The 23,751-nt window shown below is 40.0% G+C and overlaps 1 protein-coding gene and 1 long non-coding RNA gene across 5 annotated transcripts in view; one reads left to right on the top strand and one right to left on the bottom strand.

The window, feature by feature from the left end:
* Window positions 1-23,751, bottom strand: part of MKLN1 (muskelin 1) — a 372,917-nt gene that overhangs the window by 282,947 nt on the left and 66,219 nt on the right. The gene's annotated exons all lie outside the window — the stretch shown is intronic.
* Window positions 1-23,751, top strand: part of LOC113604158 (uncharacterized) — a 42,916-nt gene that overhangs the window by 4,201 nt on the left and 14,964 nt on the right. For 2 of the 4 annotated variants that reach the window (XR_008296634.1, XR_008296635.1), the window contains one exon: window positions 1,939-9,698. This is a non-coding gene — a long non-coding RNA (uncharacterized LOC113604158). Of the gene's footprint in view, window positions 1-1,938; window positions 9,699-11,238; window positions 14,031-23,751 lie in introns of those variants that run through there. The other 2 variants (XR_008296636.1, XR_008296637.1) reach the window with 2 other exon arrangements.

Below are 23,751 nucleotides of genomic sequence, written 5' to 3' on the forward strand. Positions count from 1 at the left end.
AGAGGGAGATAGGGAAGGTCAGAGGATCTGCAGATATTCAGGGCCACAGCATGGTCTTCCAGGGCAAAGAGGCCAAAGTCATGGGCTTCTCTCCAGACCAGTTTGTTACACTCACCGGAAGATCTGTGCTATAGCTCTGAACATCACTCCCAAGTCCAGCCAACCATCTAAAAAATTCATGATGCTGTTCACAAGGGTCTGGGTAGAGAAGGTGGGGACAGCTCCCCGAGAACTCACCCCAACTGGGAACAGATCCCAGGGTAATATCACCGCTTATGGGGGTTGGGAGGTAAGCACTTTATACAAGGTGTGACATAGTATGACATATATTTTTTAAATTTATTTATTTATTTTGGGAGAGAGTGTGTGCATGAGCGCGTGCACCCATGTAAGCAGGGGAGGGACAGAGAGAGAATCCCAAGCAAGCTCCACGCTGCCGGCACAGAGCCCGACATGGGGCTCGATCCCGCCGACTGTGAGATCATGACCTGAGCCGAAATCAAGAGTTGGACACTTAACCGACTGAGCCACCTAGGTGCCCCATGACATTTTATCTTTAGTAAACATATGCTAAAATTTTTCTTTCTCAGAGTTTGTATGAGTGCAGATTGCTTTCTTATGCCCTGATCTCCAGAGGAAAGGGAGGAGGTCTGGTTCTTATGTCTCCTGCAGGATGGAGCCTGTGAACACGTGATTGCTGGCAGGTATCCCAAGATCTGTGCAGAAATTTCAGAGGGATACACACATTGCCCAGCTCCTCCCAGAGGGTGTTATACCTGGGAGAAGATATTCTATAAAATCGGTCATGACATCTCCAAAGGAAATCCTGGGAGACTGGACATAAATAGAGAGGCAGTATAGTGCAGGTGCCGCCCACAATACGAAAGTGGAGCATTCCTACAAATCCTTTCATAAGCTGAAATGGCATAAAGCAAAGCAGCTATTACCATCAATTTATAAGAAATAACCCCTCTTAGGCTTTTCCTGATACCTCAGGACACATCTTGCTAACAGGTGCACAAAATAAATTGAGATAAAACACAGATGCTCCCAGACCCAGTTCACAGCTCTGGTGGCTCGATGCGGAGATGCTGGGTGTACTTCGTGGGGAAGGAGCTTGGCGGGGCCACTCACGCTGCTCAGGGCGTGCACTGCCTCTGGTCGAGCTCCGCACAAAACAAACGCACTGAAACCTGCTGGGCTTTTCTGCGTAAAAGCAAAAATCCTCTTCGGATTTCTTTTGGTTAGCAAAAACAAGTACTAATGTAGGTCTTCTGTAAAAGGGAAGTGGTGTAATGTATACTTTCAAAAAGCGAGGGTATGTTACCTATATGGTGGCTAAAAGCATGGATTCAGGAACCAGGCTGTCTGGATTCAGATCCTGATGCTACCACTTATTAGCTTTGGGACCTTGAGCAAATCGCTTAACCTCTCCGAGCCTCAGTTTCCTCATCCATAAAATTCAGGCAATAGCAGTTCCCAGTTCACAGGGTTGTTGTGGGGCTTAAATGAGTTAATATTGAAAGGGTTAAATGAGTTAATATTGAAAAGCACTTCAAATAGTGTCTATCACAGCAACAGCTATGTAAACATTGCATTTTCAGGGTTTTTTTAAAATGTTTATTTTATTTTTGAGAGAGAGAGAGAAACAGTGTGAGGCAGAGAGAGAGGGAGACACAGAATCTGAAGCAGGCTGCAGGTTCTGAGCTGTCAGCACAGAGCCCAACACGGGGATTGAACTCACAGACCGCGAGATCATGACCTGAGCTGAAGTTGGACACTTAACCGACTGAGCCACCCAAGCGCCTGTAACGATTGCATTTTAAAAGTAACATGATCAACCCTCCAGGCCTGGAAACCTCACTTGGTTCTATGATTGACCCTGTCTCCAAGAAGGTCTGGGGTGACTCTAGTCTGCACTTTTTTCCACCCTACTAGCTTGAGGAGACAGAAGAAAGATACCCTGAAGACTTTCTCCTCCGGGCTTCTTTTCCAGCATTACCCATGGCACTTCTGTTCTACGCTTGAAGCCTCGCAACATGCATGCCCAGGGCCGAGGTAAAGTCAGCACCAACAACAGGGAGCGCTGTCCGGTGCCCAGGCCAGAAACGGGAAATTCCTTGATGCAAATCCCTCAGGCCCTCGGGCAGGCTCCGTGTTTGTGCTGTAACTAAATACCACACTCACCTGTCCTTCATGGGTACCAGGCACAAAGCCAGGGTTATAGAACGCAGGGAAAAGCCCTCATTGGGAAAGGTAGGAAAAGCAGAGAAAGAAGCAGGTGGCAGGAAGAAGGATCATGGCAAATGGGAAACCAAATACATGAGGAAAAAAGAAAAGCTGCAAAAAGTTCAAGGAAACTTTTTTTTTTTTTTTTGGGTCTCTCTATTTTTGACCAAGTGAAAAAAAAAACAAACACAAAAGAATAAACTAAGCAACTGGAATCAGATGGAGCCAGTGAAGGGGGGGGGAACAAGCAGCAGAACTCTACAAATATATGCTAATTACCTCATCCTTCCTCCCGTGCCCTGCAAGCGAGGCTCCAGTGCCGGTTTGTACATTGGCCTAATAATGATTTCATTTCACAGACATCTTTCCACGTTTTTTTTTTTTTTTTTCTTAACAAAGTCCATCACAATTCTGTTTTGGGAAGTAGAAACAGTATCTATCTTTAGGAAATTTAAATGCCAAAGAGCTCAGATAAGCATAATTGAGAAGTAAAGAATGGTTGGTGTGACCAGGACAAATATCAAATCACAAATATTTGAAATTCTTCCCCTTCGGGGCCCTAAGGAGAGAAGTGCCTTTGTTTGCTGAATTGGCTCACAGAGGACCTGGCCTTTGCCGTGTTGCGTAGGATGTTGGATGGGGAGGAGAAGCCAGAGGAAGGTCAAATATTTAAGAGCCTACTATGCATCAGGCGTTCTGTTAGATGCTAGAAATTTAAGAGCATACAAAACAGGCCCCTACCCTCATGAAGCTAATACTTTTTTAGACTTTAAACAAAAATGTAGTAAATTGCACGTAACATAAAATTTACCACCTTAACAATTTTTTAAGTGTGTATTTATTTTTGAGAGAGAGAGCACGAGCAGAGCAGAGGAGGTACGGGAGGTGGGGGAGTGGGGGAGACAGAGGATCCAAAGCAGGGTCCTCGCTAACAGCGGAGAGTCTGATGCAGGACTGAAACTCACAGACCATGAGATCATGACCTGAGCGGAAGTTGGACACTCAACCGACTGAGCTACCCAGGTGCCCCAACTACCTTAACCATTGTTAAGTGCAAAGTTCAATAGTGTTAATCATATTTACACTGTTGTGCATCCAATCTCTAGAATGTTTCCATCTTGAAAAACTGAACTCAATGCTCATTAAAGAACTCCCTCCCTGCAATCCCCCCCCTGCCAACTACCCCTCACCCTAAGGTCTGAGTCACCACCATTTTACTTTCTGTTTTTATTAATTTGACTATTCTAGGTACATCTTGTAAGTGGAATCATATAGTATTTCTGTTTTTGTAACTGGTTTATTTCACTCAGTATATCCTCAAAGTTCCATGTTATAGCATGTATCAGAATTTTGTTGCTTTTTAAACCCTAATAATCCACTGTATGCACATGACACATTTTGTTTATTCACTCATCTGTTGATGGACGTTTGGGTTGCTTCTACTTCTGGGCTACTATGGATAATGCCACTGTGAACACAGGTGTACAAATATCTCTTTGAACTAATGCTCTTTAAAAAAAAATTTTTTTAATCTTTATTCATTTTTGGGAGAGAGACAGACAGAGCATGAGCAGGGGAGGGGCAGAGAGAGAGGGAGACACAAACCGAAGCAGGCTCCAGGCTCTGAGGTGTCAGCACTGAGCCCAATGTGGGGCTCGAACCACGAACCGTGAGATCATGACCTGAGCCGAAGTGGGACGCTTGGCTGACTGAGCCACCCAGGTGCCCCTGAACTAACACTCTTTTAGGGAGCTTATCCCATCATATTTGGATTATTTATTTGCCCATCACTTGGCCTAACTATATGGTTAGCTGTGAGGACTGTGTCATTTATCTTTGTATTCCAACTCCCTATACGATGCTGGCACGTAGTAGGAACGCAGTAAATACTTGTTGGCAAAATAATTTATTTTTATACTTCTTAATCACTACTGCTGCAGCTGGCTGTTTTACATATTTTAATAAATAAGTTTTGCAATTTTAATGAATGCTATTTTGATTATATTTACATACTAAGCTAGTTTATACAAGGAGGTTAGTATAAAAATCTAAATCTCAATCAAAATTCACTTTCTAGATGAAATGCCATTGACAATTCCTTTTCATTCACTTTGCTTAAAATCAGCTATTGTTGCTCTTATTCTTGTCCTTCCTTTCCTCCCTTTTTAAGTCAGCATTGCCTAGATATTAAGGAGTCTCCTCAAATCATGAGACATCCTGTGGAATAAAGCTAGGCATGGGCCTAGGGTTGAGTTTGCTCAGCTCAAACATTTTCATTGAGCGTCATTTTGTCTGAGGTACAAGATGAACAAGGCACAGCCCTCCCTTTGGAGAAACTCACAGTCTTGCAATTCTGTCTGGTTCTTCTTGGCCACAATTAAGCAAGAAACCTCAGTTTTCTCAGGTGTAGAAAATAGTATTTAATCCCCATTTCCCATACTCAGTTGAGGAACACAGACACTATAGCATTCACAAACCATGAGGGGGTGAAGGACACTGAAAATTCTGGGTAGTATTATATTTGATAATAATTGCTACGTGTGGTATCAGCAGGGGTAGAAGCTAGTTCTGTAATTCTTTACAAAATAGACGTTTGGAATCATGATTTCTGGTCAAGGAAGCATTATTGTACATTAACCTTGGAGGGACTTTCTCAGCTCTAAACACAAAGAATGGTCTTTAAAATATAAAAGAGAAGGGCGCCTGGGTGGCTCAGTCGGTTGAGTGTCTGACTTCAGCTCAGGTCATGATCTCAGGGTCCATGAGTTCAAGCCCTGCTTTGGGCTCTGTGCTGCCAGCTCAGAGCCTGGAGCCTGCTTCGGATTCTGTGCCTCCCTCTCTCTCTGTCCCTCCCCTGTTCATGCTCTGTCTCTCTCTCCCTCAAAAATAAATAAACATTAAAAAAAAATATTGAAAAATAAATAAGTAAACCCATAAAGTAAAATATAAAAGAGAAAGATTAAAAGTAACAGTTGGCCCAAAAGGTAAAATCTTCTAGGAACTAGGCATGCAGAGCAGTAAATGAGACTGAAGACATGGGCCTGTTGGGCTCCAGGTCTGAGGCAGAGGAGGCTGGAATGGGATCTCTACAGGGTTAGGGAGACTAAAAGTGAGGAAAGTGTGTGGGAGCCAGAACCGCAACCAGCCAGAACCAGGTTTTCTGTTGGAAACTACCAATGGTAGTTTCTTTCTTTCTTTCTTTTAAAAAATTTTTAATGTTTATTTAGTTTTGAGAGAGAGAGAGAAAGAGAGACACAGAGTGTTGGCTGGGAAGGGACAGAGAGAGAGAGACACAGAACCCGAAGCAGGCTCCAGGCTCCGAGCGGTCAGCACAGAGCCCAGCACAGGGCCCGAACTCACAAGATGCGAGATCATGACCTGAGCCAAAGTCGGATGCCCAATGGACTGAACCACCCAGCCGCCCCATCTAATGGTAGTTTCAAAACAGGGGCTAGGGGCATCTGGGTGGCTCAGTCAGTTGAGTAACCTGCTTTTGATTTCTGCTCAGGTCATGATCTCAGGATTCATGGGATCAAGCCCTGTGTCAGACTCTGTGCTGACAGTGCAAAGCCTGCTCAGGATTCTCTCTCTCTTCCTCTCTCTCTGCCCCTCCCCTGCTCATGTGAACTCATGCACTTGCATTCTTTCTCTCTCTCAAAAATAAATAAATAAATAAACTTTAAAACAATAGCAACAACCAAAAAAGAAAAAACCACCCCCAAACAGGGGCTAGACTGAGAACCGCCCCCCTCCCCAACACAAAGTCCCTTATTAAAGAGGCTAAAAAAAAAACCTCGCCACTGCCTGAAGATGGGCCTTATGTGAGGGAATGGTCTGGCAGGAAGACAAGGAAGGGCATAGAGCCCTCATGACTGGCATCTCTATTACCACAGTATGGGAAAAGAAAAGACAAGCTCTCTTTAACTGGGTAATATGATTGTCTATAAGGATAACCAAACAGACCATACTGAAAAAATATTAGAACTACAAAGACAACTCAGCAAAGCTGCAGGGTATAAGATGAAGAAATAAAATTCAATTGCAATCCTATATCTCAGTATTTATCACCTACGATATTTAAGAAGCCAGTTTTAATAGTTTTAATAGCAATAAGCGAGGAAGTACCTAGGAATAAATGTAATACAGACGTGGATTTTTATCTATAAATACAATGTTGACATTATGTATAAAAATTAAAAAAAAATTTTTTTAATGTTTATTTATTTTTGAGAGAGAGGGACAGAGCACAAGCAGGGGAGGGGCAGAGAGAGAGGGTGACACAGAATCTGAAGCAGGCTGCAGGCTCTGAGCGGTCAGCGTAGAGCTCGACGTGGGCTTAAACTCAAAAACTGTGAGGTCATGACCTGAGTCAAAGTACGACATTTAACTGACTGAGCCACCCAGGCACCCTATGTATAGTGATTTTTTATGGAACAAATTAACTGAGATTTAATACATGGAGACATAGAGCATACTCATGAATTGGAATATTCATTAAAATGAAGAAGACATTTCTTCTAAAGTTAATGTTTGATTTCAGTGCAAACCCAATTTTTAAAATCCCAACCTGATTAGGTAACACGCAACAATGGTCACTGAGTTCATGTAAAACAGTAAAGGTCAAAACTAATTATAGTAGGTGGAAATGTCTTTGGCAACAAGTGAGGGAATATACAACTTAAAGTGGCTTAAACAATAACAGGTTTATTATTTCACGTCACAGGATGTCCAGTGGTAGGCGGTTTCAGTATTGGCTAATTCAGCAGCACAATGACACCTCCGAGACCTAAGGACTTTTCATCTCCCTGCCTAGCCATTCTCAGTGTGCTAGGCTCTAGCTTGTCCTCTCAGGGTGGCAAGATGGCTGCCACTGTTTCAGCCATCACTTTCTCCTCCAACTCTGTACAAAGATAGGAAGGGCAAGTCGTCTTCTTTTGTACGTTTTTAAGTGAGAAGAAAACTTACCTATCCTATCTCTACTCTAACACAATTCCACACAGGTTTCTTTCTTTTTTAAGTTTATTTATTTATTTTGAGAGAGAATGTTTGAGTGGGGGAAGGGCAGAGAAAGAGAGAGAGAGAGAGAGAGAGAGAATCCCAAGCAGGCTCTGCACTGTCAGTGTGGAGCCCAAGCAGGGACTCGAACCCACGAACTGTGAGATCATGACATGAGCCAAAAATCAAGAGTTGGACATTTAACTGATTGAGCCACCCAGTTGCTGCCCCCAAATAACTAAAATTTAAAACCAGAGGCAGCATAACAAACCTGGATTAAAAAACGAGTTAGTTAATAAATATGTGTTGGAATCTTTATACATATTTTTTCTATTTCACATTACAAGATTTTAAGTTGGTTTAAAGACCTAAATTTGAATAGTCAAATTTTATACCTCTAGGAAAAATATAAGAGATTATATTTATACCCTTGTGATAGGAAGAACTTATTAAATAAAGCACAAAAGAATAAAATCATCAAGGAAAAGGTGAATAATTTTGCTACCTCAAAATAAAAATATATCATCAACAAAGAGAGAAGATATTTTTTCAGACATACAACAACCGAGATATTCATGTTCAAAAATTATAAAGAACTGCAAAGCAATAAGAAAAAGAAACAACTAGAAAGAAAAATTGACAAAGAATATAAATAAGCAATTCACAGAAAAGAAATCCTAATGGCCAATAGATATACAAGATGTTCAGTCTCACTAGAAATGAAGGGAAAACAATATTAAATAATAAAAAGTTACCATTTCATAACTATAAATAGGCAAACATTTTAACATTTGAAAATACCAAAAATTAGTAAGATGTGGAGAAACAGGACACTTAGAAAGCAAAGTGGTGATATGTATTTATATAAATCCTAAGACCCAGCAGTTTCTCTGTTCTCTAGATTAGTGGTTCTCAACCAGGGTGATTTTGCCTCCTGGGAAATATTTGGCAATATTTGCAGACATTTTCGGTTGTCACACCTGCGTGGGGGTGGGGTGCTACTGGTACCTTTGGGGTAGAGGTGAGCAGTGCTGCTAAATATCCTACTCCACAGCAAAGAGTTATTCAGTCCAAAATGTCAATAACACCAAGGTTGAGAACCTGTGGCCTAGAAAAACTGTCACATGGTGTGCACCAGGCGATAGGTATTTAAATGTTAATTGCAGTATTGTTTATTATAGCAAATAACAACACACTGAAAACAATTCACACATCCATAATGCAGGAAGTGGATAAGTAATTTGTGTATTTCAAACAAGGGAATAATATACAACAGGTATATTTAATGAATTAGTTCTTCAGGTTACAATGTGAATCAATCTAAAAAGAAACGATGACTAGGGACACCTGGGTAGCTCGGTCAGTTGGGTATCCAACTCCAGCTCAGGTCATGATCTCACGGTTTAGGAGTTTGAGCCCCGCGTCGGGCTCTATGCTAACAGCTCAGAACCTGGAGCTTGCTTCAGATTCTGTATCTCCCTCTGCCCCTCCCCAGCTCTTGCTCTGTCTCTCTCTCTTAAAAATAAATAAACATTAAAAAAAATTTTTTTTAAGTAACAATGATTAAAAATGCATTGCAGAATATTATGTACAGGGTGATATAGTATTCCTTTACAATTTACAAATACAAAGCATACTATATATTGTTTATGAATATATACATATAATATAAAAGTATAAAAAACATGCATGGGAATGATTTATAGGAACTTCCAGGTAGTGATTACTTTTCAGAAAAGAGGAAAGGAGGGAAAATAGAGAAATGAATGAGATCGGGAGTGGATAATGGGTTTAAACTACTTGTAAGACTTTTTATAGCAAACAAACAAACAAAACCCCTAAAGCAAATAAGCAGACATTAAGATCTGTTGAGTGTTTTATGCACAGATGTTTGGTAAACTATTTTCTATATTTTTCTGTCTGTTTGAAATATTTTATGATGAAAGTATTTTAAAGTATTTTAAGAGCTGCCTCTGCAAGAAATGACTATTCTGTTTGTGTTTCAGGAGCATAGAGTTGGTAGAGGGAGCCAATGTTTCCAGAAGAAACTGTGCCACTCCAAAGGGAAATTAGAGAAGGAGAAAGTGACCCTTGAATAAAGATGAGTTTATTCATTTAAAGACCCCTCTCCGGGATTCTTGGCAGGAAGAGTTCACTTTCCTGCTGCATCAGGGATTGGAAGGCTACTCCTCTGTCCATGGTCCTATTCCTCTGCTTCAAACAACTTTAGAAGAATCCAGAGGGAGGTTCAAATCTGCAATGTAGAAAAGCATTGAAGTGTTCTAGATACAGCTGAGAAGCTGAGAGAAGACGGAATTTGTGGGTATAGCAGATCTTTGGAATCTTTGAAAAGAAGTTCTGTCTGCAGTAGATCCCACCAGCAGAAGGGGATCCTGCTGGACAGCCATTCTTTTCAATATTGATGAACAGCATCTATCCGTGGAGTGAGCTCCACTTGAGCTGAAGCCTGCTTGGTAAGAATGACACTATCATCTCCCTAACATTTCATATTTTGAAAGAAAGCCCTTCCCATTCCTGATGCTTCTCATCATTTTTTTCCCAACACTCCAGTAAGACCAGTCACCATTCACCTGTGCTTTAATAGCGATGAAGTGAGACCAACAAACTCAGTAACTCAACTGAGAAAGATATTTTATGGGCAGCCCATAGTAATCGCCTATCTTTTAAAAAGAAACAACATTTCTTGAGATCCCAGGAGGTGTCTGGCACTACCCGAAGTGGTATGAGCATGAGAGTGCAGAACATAATGTTTGGGAACATAGTGTTCCTCCGGGGACTTAAAAATTAATGCAGATCCAAAACTGTTTAAAAAAATGTGGGTTGTAATAAATTATGGGAAAACAAAGTGAAAGGTGTAGGGGCAAAAATCCCAAGCATAGTGATGAACTAGAGAACATGGAAATGGAATATGATGAGCCAATTAACCTCAGGAGGACAGAGACTCACGGTATGGGCAGAATACAAGACACTTATCTTGAGAAGTCAATTTTGCAGACTCAGTTACTTGTCCACACACACAAAATCAATAGCTATTTCTGATAGGCTGCTGGCAAAAAAAAAATACTGTTCTTTTCTATAGATGGAGTCTAAACCATCCAGCATACAATAAAGTGTTTAAGAGAAAAAACATATGTGGGCTGGCAAGCTTTCAATCTACAAAGCTGGTGATCTAGTTTTGGGTGATAGCTCTAATGGAAATAGGTGCAATTGGGTTTGTAGATACTGATTTTTATCAGCAACCAGAAACTGTGCTAAAAGCTCAATTTGGCCTACTTTAGGTTCCCCGGGTAAGTTAGCGAGGGAATTTTCATTAGGTTATTTGTGATATGTCAAAAGAAGAAATAAAGCAATGCATGAACACTGTGATACGTAGGTGAGAAGGTATCTTAATAGAAATACTACTCTAGTCTAGAACAGTGTTTCCCCACCAAGGTGATGGAAAGTACTGGGAAATACAGAGACCTAACTTGTCCTCAGACTGAGCTTTCTTCATTGCCCCAGCTTTCCAGTTTTAATAACTTCAACCTTGCTAACCTGCCAGTACTAGGGAAGTCAGTTTCATGTACTGATGTCAGCCTCTGATTTGAACTCCCTCATGGTCATTGCAACTTTGTTCACTTTTGTAATTATTTTTTCACATTTTCTTGTTTTATAGCAATATGAAAAGATAAAAATACCTAGAAATATTTTTTTTCCAATGTTGAAGGGAATAATTTAGACAGTCACTTCCACATGGATATCTAATAGGCATCTCAAACTGAGTATGGCCAAAAGAGAAGTCTTGATGCTTTCTCTTAATCTTCTTGAATCAAACAACCCCAAGAGGCTTAAATAGAGTTTTACTTTTTTCATAAAGAGATGTCTGGAAATAGATTATTTCTGGTATTAATTCAGCTGCTCAACTACACCATCAAGGATCTAGGTAGTTTCTCTTTTTTCCTGTCACTATCCTTAACATGTTGGCCTTTAATTATCCTGTCTTTTATTTTGTAGTCACAAGATGGCTGCTGTGACTCCAGGCATCGTGATGGTGCTCAAGATAGCCAAATCTGTCCCCAGGAGGCTTTCTCTTAGGTCTCGTTAGCCAGAAATGAATCATTCCTGGCTGCAGAGGAGATGGGGAAATTGAGTATCTAGCAAAAGAGAATGGGATTATTATAATTGAATTGTACTGATCATGATTCATCACTTGGAGCTGGACATATTGTCACCCTCAACAAAGTCAGGGCTCTGTTAGCAAGGAGGAAGAGAACAGCTGTTGGAGAGGGAAGTGACACAGACTGCCACACTTCTTATTCCCAGCCTACCTGTCTCACTGAATAGCATCACCATCTGCCCAGTGCCTGAGCCAGTAACAGAGGAGAGAGCTTGGATTCCTTTGTTTCTCTTACGTCCCCCATAAAAAAATACCACATAGTTCTGTTGACTCTACTTCCCCTGTGTACCCCTAATCCACTCTATTCGCCCTTAGTCACTGGTATCCTAGTTCAAGCTACCATTGTTCACCTGAATTACTGCAACTGCCCCCTAAAGAAATAGAAACAATCACTTCCTTGTTTAGAACCTCCCATCGGCTTCCCATCTCCTCTAAAATCCAAATTTATTACGCTGACCTTCCATGCCTAGAAGATCTAGGTTCTGCTCACTGGTCCAACTTTATCTTGTTCCACTTTTCTGTTTGCCCCTGACTTCCAACCATGCAGGGTTTCTTTCTCTTCCTCTGACGCTAACTTGTTACCGTCTTGGGAACCTTGGAATCACCTGTTTTCTCCATCTAGAGTGCTATGCATTTCTGATCTTTTCACGACCAGCCCCTCCTTGTCATTTAGATCACTGTTCAAATGTCATCTCTTCAGAGAGGTCTTCTCTGGCCACCAATCTAAAACAGCAAACTGGTTGGCCATCCATCACTTCACCCTATTTTATTTCTTTATGTTTGCACCTACCACTGTCTAACATTATCTTATTTACCTCTTTATGTGTCATGTATGAAGTGTAACTATTTATTTCCCACCTCCTTCACACTAGAATATCAGCTCCATGACAGGAGAGACCTTGTGTGTTCTGTTCACAGCTGTATTCCTAGCACCTAGATCAAGGCACATGGCAGGTTCTCATCAAATATTTCCGAGTGAATGAATACATGAGGGGAAAGATTTTTTTTAAGCGGAAACTTTAGCAATAAAAGAACATCTGTAAACTATTATCAGCATCCTTAGAGTTGTCCTTCACAGAGAAAAATAACGTTGTTAGTTGAAGGATGTAAAATGTGTTATGCTTTAAAGACATCACAATTAATAAGCAATACTAATTTCTTCCACACAGCCTCTTTCCTCCTGTGTCCTACTTTCCAAAGCTTAACAAGCCGCATGTCTTCATGCTCTATCAGTGCAGTTACTAAATGCCTTCTCCATTGACTTCTCTCTTTTTGCTCCAATAATGTGATTACCTTTTCTGACCATTTTCTGAAGTTCTGGGACAATTTAAAAGAAACATTTGGGCGATGTCCTCCTTTCCTCCATTTTTTGGCCAGAATTTCAAGACGGGGAAAACCAAAATGTTCTTGGACGAAGAGAGAAATATTTAGCATCTAAAATTTTCTGCCTTTTTGTGAGTTTTTCATATTTCTGTATATGTTCTTCCTAAAGGCTAAAACCGTTTGTACTCTCTTCACCAGAAAACCAGACTTTTCGTAAGACTGTCCTTTGGGTAAAATGTTAAAATTGGAGAGATTGATCGGCAGCCTTCATTCATTTCCCTCCATGATCCTTTTAGTCCTTTCCACACCTTCTCAGTCCTGAGGCGACCTTTTGTAAGCCCAGGCTTCTGGATCAGCAGCCGGCTGGGCCCACGGGCTCAGCCTGCATACCAGACATCCCGTGCATCTGGCGGGCCATAGCACATTGAAATTGTGCACCAGAAGCTTTGAGAAGTTCAACCTCTTCACACTGGGGATACAGCATTCTGGTGATGGAGATCCAGCATACTCTAAAATGCCCCTATGTTTAGAAACGTTCCCCAATACTGCTCATAAATTACACACAAAGAATCCCGGGGTGTTTGAACTTCTGGACTTGTCAACAGAAAATAGCAAGCAAAATGATTCTCATCCTCAAAGGTCTTCTGTGAATACATCATAAACAAGAATAAACTGTTCCTCTGTACTTAACACAATCTCAGCCTCTTGCCTGTCTTCACCTGCCATCACCAACCCCCCCCTCCCCAACACACCCATGTCTAACTTCACACCTACATCTTAACACTTGGACATTCACAGGCCCCTGAAACAAAACATATCCCAAAATAGCCTTGGCAACATTTTTGATCATACATCCGTAAGAAATGTGGCGATGTGCACCTCCAAAATACATACATTAAAAAATAAACCATACACATATATTTCTTTAAAAATACATTAAAGGGGTGCCTGGGTGGCTCAGTTGGTTGGGCGTCCGACTTCAGCTCAGGTCATGATCTCGCAGTCCGTGAGTTCAAGCCCCGCGTCGGGCTCTGTGCTGACGGCTCAGAGCCTGGAGCCTGCTTCAGATTCTGTGTCTCCCTCTCTCTCTGACCCTCCCTCGTTCATGCTCTGTCTCTCTCTGTCTCAAAAATAAATGAACATTAAAAAACAAAAACACATTTAAAAAAACAGGAATAAAGTAATAATTAAATTATTTGATTCAATACTGTCGGGAGTGTATTTCCAGACCCCATCTCAGGTTAACTGGGTAATTCTATTTCCTTATGGTTATCAAGATTCTAAAGATAATTCCCCAAGAATCCCATCTCCTGGACTTCAGTCAAATATTAATCTAGGTACTGCTTCAGTCACTAATCTAGATACTGCTCTGAAGGGATTTTGCAGATGCAGTTACAGTCCTAAATCAGTTTACTTTAAGATATGGGGACTATCCAGATGGGCCTGGGTCAATCAGGTGAACCCTTTAAAAGAATAGTTTCCTCAGTTGGTACCAGAAGAGGGAAGTCAAAAAGATTCTGAATGTGAGAAAGATTTGAGGGTGATGGGAATGCAAGCTGGTGCAGCCACTCTGGAAAACAGTATGGAGGTTCCTCAAAAAACTAAAAATAGAACTACCCTATGACCCAGCAATTGCACTACTAGGTATTTATCCAAGGGATACAGGTGTGCTGTGTCGAAAGGACACACGCACCCCAATGTTTATAGCAGCACTATCCACAATAGCCAAAGTATGGAAAGAGCCCAAATGTCCATTGATGGATGAATGGATAAAGAAGACGTGGTGTACACACACACACACACACACACACACACACAGTGGAGTATTACTCGGCAATCAAAAAGAATGAAATCTTGCCATTTGCAACTACGTGGATGGAGGGTATTATGCTAAGTGAAATTAGTCAGAGAAAGAGGAGTCAGAGGAGACAAAACAGATGAACAGATGAACATAAGGGAAGGGAAGGGAAGGAAAGGGAAGGAAAACAAAATAATATAAATAATATAAAATAATATAAAAACAGGGAGGGGGACAAAGCATAAGAGACTCATAAATATAGAGAACAAACAGAGGGTTACTGGAGGGGTTGTGGGAGGGGGGATGGGCTAAATGGGGAAGGGGTAATAAGGAATCCACTCCCGAAATCATTGTTGCACTATATGCTAACTAACTTGGATGTAAATTTAAAAAATAATAAAATAAAAAAAAAAGATTTGAGGGTGAGTGCCGGCTTTGAAGATAGAGAAGAGCACGGGAGGAAGAATGTGTGTGGCCTCTAGGAACAGAGAATGGTTCTCGGCTGACAGCCAGAAGGAAAACGGGCACCTCAGTGCTCCAGTCACAAGGAACTGGGTTCTGCCAGCAATCTGAATGAGCTTGGAAGCAGATTCTTCCCCAGAGCCTTCAGATAAGAGTCTAGCCTAATACCTTGATTTCTGCCTTGTGGGATCCTAAGCAGAGAACCCACCAAACCCACCCAGACTCTTGAACTACAGAACTGTGAGCTAACAAACGAGATGTAGTCTTAACCCCCTAAGTTTGTGGTAATTTGCTGCACAGCAGTAGAAAACTAATACATCCTGTTGGTTTTCACATCTCTAAATAAAGGTAATAATTTCTGGCTAAGTCCTAGGATCACTCAGAAGGCAAATATTAATAAGATTTAATTAATATGGTTTAAGTTCAATCAGAAAAGAAATATATTAAATTATTTTCAAGATGATATGATTTTTAAATTAATTATAACACCCACTGAGGTTCAATCCAGGACAGTTAGACTTAATCCTAGTTAGGTTTGCTTTCTCATATTCATTGCAATTGCAGGACAGGACTAACTTTATGTCATAGGAGCTTAAAACATGGAATTGTTGCGGGATATGATTTAACCTGCAGTTTTTTCATTTCACAGAACAATGTCCTGAATTTATAGGTATTTTACTGGATATCCCACCTGTCAAATAGAAAGATTTTTTTTTCCTTAGCTATATTTCCTTCTCTGAAAAACTTGGCCTTTATTTTGGCAAATATGTTGAAATTCATTAAACTGTATTCTGAAATTGAAAAATTATGAGAGAAGAAGAATAAGATGATCATCCCTGTTTTAATAAAATTGATCATGGAGATAAGAGAAAACAAAAAAGTGGGGCAAGAACATTCTGACCACATAATCATTCCCTGGGTAAACAGAGATATGAATGGTGCCGAGCCTGCTAACCCAGGTTTCTCCTCTTCAGAATGGTGGATAACCGTGGAGTTCTCTCATGAGCACAACCCCAAGACCAGATGTAGTTTAAACAAAGTGATCTGGGGAAGATAGGAGGAAGGAAATGAAAAGTAAGTGAGAGGTTGTATACAAGGTGAGAACGTTCCATTTTAGCAAGTAGACTTTATATACAGGATGGGAAGTATAGCTTGGTAGTTAAAAGCAATTTGACCATAGGCAAATTACTTAAATTCCCTGAGCCTCAGTTTCCCCATGTTTAAGTAAGGATAGTTTTTCAATGTTCTCAGCACAGGACCTACCTAGGACACGGAGTCCTCAGTAAATGATGGCCGCATTAGGGTCGTGCAGTCTCATCCTTCCGCTCTTGTTCAAGAATCCTGGATAATCATCGCTATTCTAATGGATGCTAATAGCCCCACTGGCTAGTCCAGAGCATCATGTTCAAAGCAAAAGGCCTGATGTCTGGGCCAGAAGTCTAACACAACACTCCCTTAGGAGAGGGAGGGACAGAGAGAGTGGGTCTGGCTATGAAGAGCTGATTCCTCAGGCGAGGGCAGGTTACTTAATAGATCCACAGAAGGAAGGACCTGTAGGCAAATATTCACAAATAAAAATCTCTTTCTAAAACAATCCAATTTTCTGGCCCAATCAGTTGACAATAATTTGGCCATTGAAAATCATATTTTTCCAACATGGTCCATTTTCTTGGCTTTCCTAAGTCATTAATTATGACCATGTTTTCCCAAATGTGGAAATTCCCCTTGCGCAGATGCCTCTGCTGGCCAACCCTCCTTTCCTGAGAAGTCTCCACAGCACAAAAATATTTTTGTTTTCCCCAATTGCCCACAGGGAAAATTTCCTCACTCTTTATTTCCCTCCTCCCTTAAAGCCCTCTGGCAATTTCCAGGAATCCGAGTAAACCAGAATCAGTTAGATCACTGGAGTGCCTTTTGGATATTCTACTTCTAATATGGCAAAAGAGAATCCTGAACTTTAAATTTAGCATTATTAAACCAATCTTAAGAGTTTCTCTTAATAACCAAAGGCAATGCCACTGAAATCAAAATACCTCCCACTCCTGCCCAAAAATATGGCTCTGGGATTTGGGAGCTTAAATTATAAACAGAGGTGGCCAAAGTGATTATCCTTGTATCTGGATCAAATGCTATTATGTGAAATATGCTTCATACACATTAAAGCCCTATACGAATGTAGGCCTTTGGCCAAGCGGGTATATACTCTGAATAGGAAGTGATTATTCAAATTGTAAAAATTTGTTAGAATTGACTCTGATTACCTTATTCATCTTCTGGATTTACAAAGTGCTCTGTGCAGGGCTGACAATAGTATAGGTACTTACTCCAGAGATACTGTGTTCTTTCCAGAACATTCATCAAGAAGCATTCCCATGCCAGAAACTAGATTTACTTGGTGGGGAGGGAGTAGTAGAGTGGTGAATCAGATTGGATCTCTGCCTTCAAGGTCTTTAAAATCTAGTAAAGAAGGTATGACTTCTTTACTTACTCTCTTCTTTACTTACATACTCTCAATGGTTCTCAGCCAGGGGCAATTTTGTTTCCCGCACCCCACCTCAGGGAGATTTGGCAGTATCTGGAGACATTTTCTTAAAAACATATTTTACTTATTTTTAAAAATAGGCTCCGCACCCAATGTGGGGCTCGAACTCAAGACCCCAAGATCAAAGAGTTGTATGCCTTAACGACTGAGCCAGCTAGGCACCCCATGGAGACATTTTTGATTATCCAAACTAGAAGTGGGGGTATTACTGTCCTCTCATGAAAGGAAGCAAAAGATACCTTTTGCCAATGCACAAGGCAGCCCTCACAACAAAGAACTACCTCATCCGAAATGTCATCAGTGCCAAAATTGAGAAACCCTTAACTAGCTATAGTACCTAGAACAAAGGGCTTGTTGGTTGACTGATTGGTGTTGATCTACATGGCAAATGACCTTCACCCCAAGACCCCAGTCATTTTGAATTTGTGCCTGTGCCTAACCCATTACAGCTGTTAGAAATCTTTTGAATAAATGAGTAAATTTAGACAGGTACTGAATAAAGCATGAGATAAAGTGTCATAGGCAAAATGAGTGATAATTCAGAGTGAATTGCTAACTCAAGAGGACAAAAATTTTCTAGCATGATGCCAAGCATATAGTAACTGCTCAGTGAATGTGAACTGAACATATTTAGATAGCCTCGCCCCACTCATTTGCTTAAAGCTTACAGTGCACGATATTGAAGAATCTTATCGTTAAAGCAGTCCTGGCAGTAGCCTTCTTGGAAATACTTCACTATAGACTGCTTGAGTGGCATATTGAGCCACAAAGGGATACAACTATGAATTTTTGATAACATTATAGCATTCAAAATTTTCACTAATTCAAATTGGTCCTTTCTCTAATGTGCCTAATTAGTGAATGTTAATGAAGTGTGATATTTCAAACATCCAAAAACTGAGGTGGCCACTTAATGAATTTAGGGAAGGAGGAAGAAGTATTTTGGAGTGTGGCCTCAAGTTCTTTACATAGAATGTGGGTTCTGCTGTTTCTGTACAATAAAAGTAAAAATAAGTAGCAGAGGCATGGGCGTCCCAACTATTGCTTGATATGCATGAAACGCCAACAATAACAGAATGGTTAAGAGCCACTCTCAGTTAAGAATCAAGTAAAATGAAACTGTATCTTTAAATTAGAATATGTCCAGGGCACCTGGATGGCTCAGTTGGTTAAGCATCTGACTTCAGCTCGGGTCACATGGTTCGTGGGTTCGAGCCCCACGCTGGGCTCTGTGCTGACAGCTCTCGGAGCCTGGAGCTTGCTTCGAATTCTGTGTCTGCCTCTCTCTCTGCCCCTCCCCTGCACTCTTTGTCTCTCTCTCTCTCTCAAAAATAAACATTAAAAATTTTTTTAAGTAAATTAGAATATGTCTGTAGAAAAATGTGATTTAATTTACTAAATTTATTTACACTTTTTTTTCCCAGAAAAAATGATCAGGTGGTCTAATGTTCTAGTGTTTACAAGATAAACAGAGCTATTACTGCATGGAAAATCTGTACTTTGATTAAGCAATTACCTTCAATTGTGATTATGTAGGTTACCAAGGAAATATTGGCTTTCTTCTTTCACCTATTCGACCTGCATTTTCTCAATGTAAGTTGGTGAGTAAGTCAGGAAATGGCATCTAATTTTGTATTAACATTAGTCAAATGTAAGTAGGAGGAGAGAGCTACCATTAAAATTTTAAATAGAAATAACGGGGATAATCTGCCATTTGGGTAATCAATGTTCCCTGAATTTAACACAGATAATGGAGACCACAATGTCTCTGATTTTTGCAACATAAAGGAGCAAAATTTTCTTCAAGTCTGAAAATTCCCAGTTAAGTCTTTGTCAAAAAGTGACTTTAATGAGATATGTTTAGGAGTGGGGGAGGGGGAATTTTACTCTACTTTGTATGAAGAAACAAATAAATAAAAATTATTTCACCTATGCAAGAGAAGGAATCTTATGGGGTAAGTTTACTAATGAACGAATGAAATTAAAAAATGACACATTTTTAAAAACATCAAAGGCTAGAAAATTAAAAGAATAAATCTTGGATCAGGGAAATATTTAGTATGCTCAGAAGAAGAGGCATAACCAGTAAAAATAGATCTTGATCTGACATATAATAACTGGCATAGCACTGGGATTGGTCAATCAAAATAGATGCCCAATTAAGCAGCATGTACAGTTGGCCATAAACAACATTTGGAATGGCCAAATTTATATGTGCCAGCTAAACATAAACCCTGGTTATTTCTTTTTTTTTTTTTTTTCTTTTGAGAGAGAAAGGGAGTGCAAACAGGGGAGGGGCAGAGGGAGGGAGAGGGAGAGAGAGAATCTTAAGTAGGCTCCATGCCCAGTGCCGAGCATGCCACAGGGTCCATCTCACAACTGTGAGATTATGACCTGAGCTGAAATCAAGATTTGTACACCTAACCAGTTGAGCCATCCAGACTCCCTGAAACATATCTTATTGTAATGTAATATATTTTATTTTATTTTTTATTCAAAATTTTTAATTATTTATTTTGAGAGAGACAGAGATAGTGTGGGTGGGGGAGGGGCAGAGAGAGAGGGAGACAGAATCCCAAGCAGGCTCTACAATGTCAGTGCTGAGTCCGATGCTGGCCTCGAACCCACGAAACTGAGATCATGACCTGAGCCAAAACCAAGAATCAGACGGTAACCGACTGAGCCACCCAGGCACCCCTGCAAATTTTTTTTTAATGTTTATTTATTTTTGAGACAGAGAGATGGGGTGGGGGCAGAGAGAGGGAGACACAGAATCCAAAGCAGGCTCCAGGCTCTGAGATGTAAGCACAGAGCCTGACTCAGGGCTTGAACCCACGAACCTTGAGGTCATGACCTGAGCCAAAGTTGGACACTCAACTGACTGAGCCCCCCAGACACCCCTATACTATGTTTTAGATGCAGGTAAATCAAGAGTCAGATCATGGATATGTAGACAAAAATAAAAATATCTGCTAATTTCTATTGAACTCATATTTTTATAGTTGTTTATGGACTAAGGATTCATCCTACCTTTACATCCTTGCATTACTTTTCAGATGAAGTAGACATTGTTATAAAAACTTAGGTTTGGGGTCTCTTTAGACCATCATCAGTAAGACCACCCTTCATTGCCTGAGTGCAAATCTCTTTGAAAATTCTAAAATATCTCTTTTTCCATGTCTGGAATGATAGTCCCATAAAATCTGTGATGGTGATTTTTAGTTGGTAGGATATGAAGTGAGTATTTTTTGTTTTCTTCCTTACATTCTTCTGTGTTGTTTGAATTTTTTAAATAGCTTTTTTACAATTCATTCAAATAATAATCATTTTTAAAACCTCTCTGTTCTATTTATTTAGCCAAAATTGTAGTTCACAGTCTTTCTTCTATTAGCTAATTGATTTTTTGAATTTGCTCCCCAAACTCAACACTACTTTCATTTTTTAGGACCAAATTTTTAGTTAATAATTTTTAAAGTGTTATTTATTTATTTATTTATTTATTTGTTTGTTTATTAGACTTCAAACCTAATAAAGCCCAGCATGAAGCCCAACATGTGGCTTGAACGACCCTGAGATCAAAACCTGAGCTGAGATCAAGAGTCAGACGCTTAACCAACTGAGCCACCTAGGTGCCCCCAAAGTTTTTATTTTAATTCCAGTTGGTTAATATACAGTATTATTATATTAATTTCAGGTGTACAATATAGTGATTCAACCATTCCATACATCACCCAGTGCTCATCAAGACAAGTGCCCTCCTTAGTCCCCATCACCTATTTAACCCATCTCTCCATACCTCCCCTGTGGTCACAATCAGTTTGTTCTCTATAGTCACGAGTCTGTTTCTTGGTTTGTCTCTCTTCTTTTTTTTTTTTTTTCTGTTTGCTCTTTTGTTTTATTTCTTAAATTCCACATGAGCAAAATCATATGGTATTTATCTTTGACTGACTTATTTTGCCTAGCATTACATTCTCTAGCTCCATCCATGTCATTGAAAAAAAGATTTCATTCTTTTTTTAGGGCTGAATAATACTGTTGTTGATATATATATATCTCCCATCTTCTTTATCCATTCATCAATCGATGGACACATGGACTGTTTCCATACTTTGGCTATTGTAAATAATACTGCTATAAACATGGGGAGGGTCATGTATCTCTTTGAATTAGTATTTTTGTATTCTTTGGGTAAATACTGCTTTCATTTTAAACTCATCTTGAAAGAATCTCCTGCAGAGCCAGTGTGAAACGGCAGGAACTGTTTCCACATGGCACACTATCTTTGAAAGATTTTCTTTTGTTATTTTTATTCTTTGTGTTGTCACATCTAGTTATTTGATAATACTGCTAAACACTTCAATTTCCTTTGAAAGGAATACTACTGTATGTATGATTTAGGTAACTTGGGAACACATTGCTCAACTTGGATGGTATTTGCAAGGGTTGGAAAGATCCCTGGATAAAACAATCTCAGAAATTTTCCTTTGTCGTATAGGTGTCAGAGTGACAAAGGGGTGTGGATTCAGGAGAGACTGTGGTATTGAGGCTTACTAATTCTTTACACAATCTTCCTTCCTTCCTTGACTCTCATGGGGTGATGGACACCATGAACTAATAAAATCTCCAAAGTGTCTTTAAGCCAAATAGTTCAGTCTCTTCACATTTCTCATGGATCTTAAAGGGTTATATTTACTTGAGGCTGGGGGATCCTGGATCAGTAACAGAAATTCAAAAATAGTTGATTTTTTTTTAATGGTAGCAGGATAGGAATAACTTCTTTTCCCTCCTTTTTCGCATTGTGGTGTAATGCTGTTTGTGCTCTATCTACCCACCTATCGGTATATAAGTGAAAAAGTAGGACATTTTTCGTCATTGGAAAATTTTGAGGTCAGGATGACTATCAGGTATGCTTCAGAAAAGACATGCATTTAAAGAGAACTTGACTAACATGACCTCTCAAATTCCTTTCAACTTTAAATTCTGTGCTTTGAAGTTTACCTTCCAATCTTATGGTGGTGATGCTCCACATTGGAAGTATAGGTGTCTTCTGGCCACCTTCCTCACTTTGCCTTGAACCTGCAGCTTCTGTGAGGGTGGCAGCTCTGGTAAACAGGAAATGGAGCGTGGGAGAGTATTCCTAGGAGAGCTGGAGCTGTCCAGCAGTGGAAGGAACTGCCCACACACTAAGTTCCAACCAGAGACTGATGGATGGCAGGTTGGGACAGGGCTTCAGGTAGGCTACTCTTTTTTTTTTTTAAATACTTTTCTTTATTTTTTTTTAAAGTTTATTTATTTATTTTAAGAGAGAGAGAGAGAGAGAGAGAGAGAGAAAGAGAGAGAGAGAGAGAGACCATGAGCAGGGAAGGGCAGAGAGAGATGGAGGAAGAGAGAATCCTAAGCAGGCTCCACACTGTTAGTGCAGAGTGGGGCTTGAACCAGCAGATTACAAGATTATGACCTGAGCCAAAACAAAGAGTCCGATGCTCAATGGACTGAGCTACCCAGGTGCCCCAGGTAGGCTACTCTTGACCACCAAAGGGGTGTGCATGTAGCACATATGTATGTAGAAGTTCTGTACATGCTTACTCATCCCAAGGAGATCTTTCTTGCTTTCTATATTCTTTTTCATTTAAAATGGGATCAAAAATCTTTTAAATTCTGTTGGAAGAAAAGAAAGTACAAGAGACAGAAGGGTTGAAGAGGACAGAACGCAAAAATAGGACTACTACATTGTACCAGTCTTTCAGTTTGTTAATTTCAAGATATTTAGACACACACACATTATATAAACATACTCTATCAAAAGAGGGTTCAAGTCTATAGCAGCTTCATTACTTATAATTTGCAATCATAAATACTGTTGTTGTACACACCATTTGAACAAAAATCAGTATGTTGAGTATTAGCTTACAAAGGCTTCCCAGAATATATAGCTAAAAAAATTAAAAATAAAGTTAATTTGGCCTTAAAAGGTTTCTCAGTCTTTCCCTTTTCAAGTGGCAGATGCTTTCACTTTGATGAATGCCCACTTGATTGAGGTGCTAAGGCACGATGCACAAAATCTTTAAGCATGTTTATAGTTGTTTTTGTGGGTTTTTTAAATAAATGGCTGGATACCTAGCCCTTTTCTTTTTTCTTACATTTTCTTCTGAAAGGAAGAATCAATGTTCCCGCAGACATCCTAGATTTGAGAAGAAAGAACTTTGGGGAAACATCTCATCCAGC

This window comes from Acinonyx jubatus, chromosome A2, assembly GCF_027475565.1.
Source record: "Acinonyx jubatus isolate Ajub_Pintada_27869175 chromosome A2, VMU_Ajub_asm_v1.0, whole genome shotgun sequence".
In the NCBI taxonomy this organism is placed as follows: domain Eukaryota; kingdom Metazoa; phylum Chordata; class Mammalia; order Carnivora; family Felidae; genus Acinonyx; species Acinonyx jubatus.